At 42.2% G+C, this 6,000-nt stretch overlaps 1 protein-coding gene across 11 annotated transcripts in view; it reads left to right on the top strand.

The window, feature by feature from the left end:
• Positions 1-2,882: 2,882 nt before the first annotated feature.
• Positions 2,883-6,000, top strand: part of Trmt2b (tRNA methyltransferase 2B) — an 82,601-nt gene continuing 79,483 nt past the window's right edge. For 8 of the 11 annotated variants that reach the window (XR_013431765.1, XR_013431764.1, XM_078034481.1 and 5 more), the window contains exons 1-2: positions 2,884-3,076; positions 4,848-4,984. The gene's annotated coding sequence lies outside the window, so the exon portion shown is untranslated. Of the gene's footprint in view, positions 3,077-3,666; positions 3,750-4,847; positions 4,985-6,000 lie in introns of all 11 variants that reach the window. The other 3 variants (XM_078034476.1, XM_078034483.1, XM_078034482.1) reach the window with 3 other exon arrangements.

Here is a 6,000-nt window from a genome sequence, read left to right as displayed (position 1 = left end):
TCTCACATTGTAATTCAAGTCTCAGATTCTATCCCTTCCCTGGCTACCAAGATATTGGCTGCTTTCCTAGAATTGCCGATGCTCCAGTTGTTGTGTATTCTCCTTCTGTGAGTTTGGTCTTGCCAGTAAGTCACACTATCCTCCAGGATTTGGTCTATCTATGCCTCATATCCTCTAGCCCAGTCCTAGGTGTGAGGAAAGTGTATGGAAGGACCTGTTTAATAGAACAAACTAGCTCTAACTGCCAAATAATTTTAATACATGTTAGACATAACTTTATTACCAGCAAACTATATCACAACAAGAAATCTCCAGAAATTTAAGGAAAAGATTATCTTGTTTCCAGGTCTTATTTAATTCAACAATATTGCTTATCACCTGTGACATGTCTATTTATTGACTTTCCAGTTGAAGAGTCTAACCTTCCCTATAGTATGGGCTATTTCTTTCCCCTGTTGCAAATGTAATGATTTCTCCTTTCTTGAAGAACATGTTTTAGCAGATTAAATAAATCTAAATGGGTTAATGGCTAAATAATTACATTATGGCTTCCTTAATCTCTTTTCTCTTTACCCCTCAGGGCTCTGCCTTCTTGAGTGACTGATCTACTTTAAATGAGTTTGCTTGGATGCTGGGAATGGGTGGGGATAAAGGAGGAAATATCCATTCCCTTTCAGTAGACAAGGTGGAATTTAGTTCATCAGGTAATTATCCAGCTCCTATTGGACACCTAGCTTTGTGCTGGGCATCAGAATATCCAGATGAGAAATTATAAAGGGGTACAAGGGCATGGGAAGGAGAAAAAAGGGAAAGAGGAGCAAGGAGTAGAGTTGACAATCCACATAAAAGGGAACTGGAGGAGGGATAAAAGAGCCAAACTTGCATTCTCTAATCTCACCTGATAGCACCATAAGGAGGATCTAAAAACTTGAAAAACCACATAAAAATAAATAAAATAAAGGTATTGTGTTTATCCCCAACTATAAAAAAAGTAAATGACCTCCCCCACCCTTTTAAAGATCTATATGTGTGGGTGAGTGTATGAACACACAGTATATACAATTATTATTTTTGAGGTACTGGTGTTCAAATCCAGGGCCTTGTGTATGCTAGGCATGAGTTCTACCACTGAGGTACATCCCCAGCCTCTAAAATTATTTTGGAATAATAGCTAGGATTTATTGTGTGCTTACTCTGTTCTAAGCACTTTGTAGGTATCAACTCATTTAATTTTCATCATAACCCTATGAAGTAGGTATAATTATTATGGAATTTTTTTTTCAGATGAGGAAACAGGCATGGAGCTCAAGTACACACAACTTATAAGTGGTAGCTGTGACCTTTGAACCTTAGCCCCATTAACTCAATGTTTGCTATTATTTGAAGTTACTGGGCTCTGTTTAACTTACTACTGTAGTCACTAGAGCTAATGCACTGCTTTGCACATAATAGTCATGGTATACTTTGAGTAAATAAAGTGAAATGTTGATAGTAAAGTACTTCCCACTTAACCCAATTACTTTTAAGCATAAACATCAAATGTCATTAAATGTAGTTTCACTTTGCTGTAAATTTTGTATTAAAGTAATATGCGCCATATATATATATGTATATATACATATATATGTGTGTGTGTGTGTGTGTGTGTGTGTGTGTGTGTGTGTGTGTGTGGTACTGGGGATTGAACTCAGGGGCACTTGACCTCTAAGCCACATCCCCAGCCCTCTTTTTTATTTTATTTATAGAGACAGGGTCTCAGTTGCTTAGTGTCTCGCTAAGCTGATGACTGTAAAGCAATATTTCTTTACAGCATACACATGTGCCTACTTCAATTTTCTTTTACTCATTTGGCTGGTCTTCTGAACCCTTTAAACTTAGGGGGATAGAAGAATCAGTGGGTGTGGTCCAGGTGCTGGTAAAAGAACCTTCTGAATTTTGTAGTTGTAGGGGAAAAAAACCACTCCCTGAGGGTTTATGATTTAATAGCCTTGAGTGGGATCCACTTAAGAAACCTGGTTTACCTTGTCAAAAGTTTTAAAAAGAAAGTTCTGAAGCAACATAAAATAGAGATGCCAGGCACGGTGGCGTACTTCTGTAATCTCAGTATCTTGGAAGCTTGAGGCAGGAGGACCAAAAGTTCAAGGCTAGCCTGAGCAATTTTAGAGACATCTTCTTTCAAAATAAGATAGAAAAAGGACTGGGGATGTGGCTCAGTGGTAAAGCTCCCCGGGTTCAACTCTGGGTGCCCAAAATAAAAAATAAAGGAGAATGAATGCCTGGAAAATTCTACAGCCTAGAATGGGAGTTTTACTAATGGTTGGGTTTTTTGAAAACCATCTTGCCCCTCGCATATAGGTCGCCTTAGCAATTCCACCATTAGAAAATCATTCTTTGGCCAGACGCGGTGGCGTATGCCTATAATCCCAGCGGCTTGAAGAGTGAGGTAGGAGGATGCAAGTTCAAAGCCAGCTTCTGCAATTTAAAGGCCCTAAACAACTTAGCAAGTTGTTTCAAGACGCTGCTCCCGTCCCCCCCCCTTAAAAAAAAAAAACCCAAAGGGTTGGGGATGTAGCTCAGTAGTTAAGAGCTCCTCGGTTCAATTCTTGGTAAAAACAAACAAAACATTCTTTGGGTTGAAAGAGTTAAAATGAACCATTCCTGTGATGGGAAACGCTGTTAACACTAGCGCGAATTTTTTAAATCACTTTTCTAGGTTTAGAGGACTCACCAAACGGGACAGGGCAAAAGAAGCAGGCGGTGGGCGGGGTCACAGGGAGGGGAGGGGGAACTTGTAGAGAGAAGTCGGCAGGCCTTTAGGATATAAATACTTTTGAAGTAGGTCCCTGGAGCAGTCCCTGCTTTCCAAGTCCAGCGGTTTGGGACGGCGGCTCCGCCCACGTGGGGAGGAGCCCCGGTGGCCTCTGCTGCCCCGAGCAGGCTGTGCGTAAGGCAGGGAGAGAGGCGCCTAGCTTACCAGGAAGTGACTCTTCCTCTGAGGCAGCAAGCCGGGCCGTCCGCTGATCTTTTCGTTTGCCGCCTCAGATTACTAAGAGAATTTATTAGTCACGAAGGGAAGGTAAGGCGGGGAAGCCGGGGAAGGATAAGTAGCCCGGAAAACCTAGTTTAAGCCTACTGGGCGAAAACCTGCTCACAGCGCCGAACTGCCCATGGGGCCGGATATAGAGGTCGGAGGGGCTGAGGACAGGATCCGAAAGTGGCTGCCCAAGGGTGGCATCCAGTCTGCCCAGCGTCTGCTTGTGCTCCAACTCCTTTGTTCCCCCCTTCCCCACTTCCGGGCCTTTTCTGGCTGTGCAGTCCGTACCACGTTAAGTCGTAGACTTTCCTGGGGTCGGCTTGGTTAAGCCTTCTTACAAACACGTGCGGCCAGAGCTTGCCTAAAGAGGGGAATGGATGTGCTGGCTGGTGGGGGAAGGAAGGACCTGTCTGCGTGTGCAGTGGTGAACATTTTGCTCCAAGTGTATACTTGGCCCTGCGCAGGTCAGAGCTTTCATGTAGTCTAAGTAGAACCTCTGTGAGCCCTGGAGGTAAATAGCCATTGAAGCCCTGCAGGCTCTGGGGCCCTTTCTGATCAATTCCTGAGGTAGGAATAAAGCATTTGTAATACTTTTCTTTTATAAAGGAAAACACGCTAACGTTTATTTACAGGGAAAACCATAAGAAGAAAGTAATCTTTCTATGAACAAATGCCCACTCTGTCATTAAGAAACAAATGGAACCCACTTTGACAGGTAAAACCAGAGTTTTGAGAGAGACTAGATTCCCTGCGTTGCCAACTTCCTTCTGGGTTCTTATCTTTTTTTTTTTTTTTTTTTTTTTTTTTGTACCAGAGATTGAACACAGGGTCGCTTTATTACTGAGCCATATCTCCAGCCCGTTTTATTTTTTATCAGTTTTAGTTTTGAGACAGGGTCTTATTAAGTTGCTTTGCTAAGGCTGGCTTTGAACTTGCAGTCCTCCTGCCCCAGCTAACTGAGACCCTGGGTAGAGTCCAATTTTAGACAATGTTTGATATTTGGAGGAAAATACTTAGATGGACAAGGACCCTGTGCTGGGGTACAGGGCAAAAGAATCACAATCATGGTGGAAATCACTAGTGAGAGGATCCACATGCTCCCCAAAATGTCCTAGTGTTGTAGCGTAAGGATAGCTGTCTTCAAATTCCTCATTTCATCTGTCCTTTAACCAACCCCCAAATAGTCCTATAAGTTTCTTCATCCTTCTTACTTCCCTGCCAGCTGGAGGGACAGGGCCCCTTCTTGTAGTCAGGGCTTCAAGGCCAATGACCTCACCCCAACTAGATCATTCATCCTTTGTTTCCTGCCTCTCTCTGGCTTTTGCTCTTCACTATGTTAAATACATTTTTCTCATCTTGGAGAAGTGATGATCAGAGGTCACATACTTTAAAAAATTATTTTTAATTGTAGATGTACACAATACCTTTATTTTTATATGGTGCTGAGGATTGAACCCAGTGCTTCCCATGTGTAGGCAAGTATTCTACCACTGAGCTACAACCCAGCCCCAGGTCACACACTTTAAAAAAAATTTGTTTTTAGTTGTAGATGGACACAATACCTTTTATTTTATGACTTTATTTTTATGTGGTGCTGAGGATCGAACCTAGGGTCTCACACATGCTAGGTGAGTGCTCTACCACTGAGCTACAACCCCAGCCCACGAGGTCACGCACTTTTGATAGTATTAACAGGTGGTCCTGGGTGGGCTATGATCTCACCACACTGCAATAGACACTCATGTACAGTCAGGAAAGTGTGTGTTATTTTTTAAATTTCCACAATATATCCTCACAACACTTGCCTCACCAGTTTTATAGGTTGGAGATACTGAATCATGAAGAAGCCAAGTGACATGCTTCAAATCGTAGCCTGAGGAAAGGCAGTGATACACATTGAACACCTGCTGAACACTTCATATACATGTATTCTCACCACAATTCTGAAAGGTAGGTGATGCCATTCCTGTTTTTATAGATGGTGATATTGAGATACACAGTGTTTAAGTAACTTGCCCAAAGCCACACAACTAGTAAATGGGGCTAGGATTACAAGATGGCTCCAAAGCCTATATTCTTTAGTTTTTCTTTTGGCCGTGCTGGGAATCAAACACATAATACAGACTTAAGCTAACTTAACGTTGGGACAGCATCTAAGGTATAGAGCAATGGCTAAAAGGTAACTTCTTAGCAGATCAGTAGGTTGTCAGGTCAAATCCATTCAAGTGTTCTTAGTACTTAAGGAAGGTATTCATTCTCACAGCAAGGACAGATACCCTTAAGTAAATAGGCAAAAGGACAGAGCCTTTTTTTTTTTTTTTTTTTAGTTGTACCAATGATTGAACCTAGGGACACTTAACCACTGTGCAATATCCCAAGCTCATTTTATTTTAGAGACAGGATTTCTCTAAGTTACTGAGACTGGCTTTGAACTCACGATCTTCCTACCTTAGCCTCCCTAGTTGCTGGGATTATAGGTATGTGCTACCAAGCCTGGCCAGAGCCCTATTTTTTTTTTGAGAGAGAGAGAGAGAGGGAGAGAGAGAGAGGGGACGAATTTTTAAAAATATTTATTTCTTAGTTTTTTTGGTGGACACAACATCTTTGTTTGTATGTGGTGCTGAGGATCGAACCAGGGCTACACGCATGCCAGGTGAGCATGCTACCGCTTGAGCCACATCCTCAGCCCCAGAGCCCTATTTTGGAGGAAGAGAGATTCCTTCCTCTTTATGTAGGAGCCTTCCACTTGTGTTCTCTGTCATCTGTTTTAACTCTTCCATCTTTTTAACTCTTCTCATCTTAACTCCCACTGTTCCTTCCCCCTGCTTCTCTGTATCTTCAATATTGTCTCTCCCACTCAGTTCCTTGCTGTCTTTAAAAACATTGTGACAGATATTAATACTTATTGAAGAGCTTTTGCCCAGGTACTGGACACTGTGCTCAGAGCTTTATAGATGTCATCTCTA

Source organism: Ictidomys tridecemlineatus, chromosome X, assembly GCF_052094955.1.
Source record: "Ictidomys tridecemlineatus isolate mIctTri1 chromosome X, mIctTri1.hap1, whole genome shotgun sequence".
Taxonomy (NCBI): Eukaryota; Metazoa; Chordata; class Mammalia; order Rodentia; family Sciuridae; genus Ictidomys; species Ictidomys tridecemlineatus.
The sequence above is the reverse complement of the archived record's forward strand: the minus strand, read 5'-3'. Positions and strand labels throughout refer to the sequence as shown.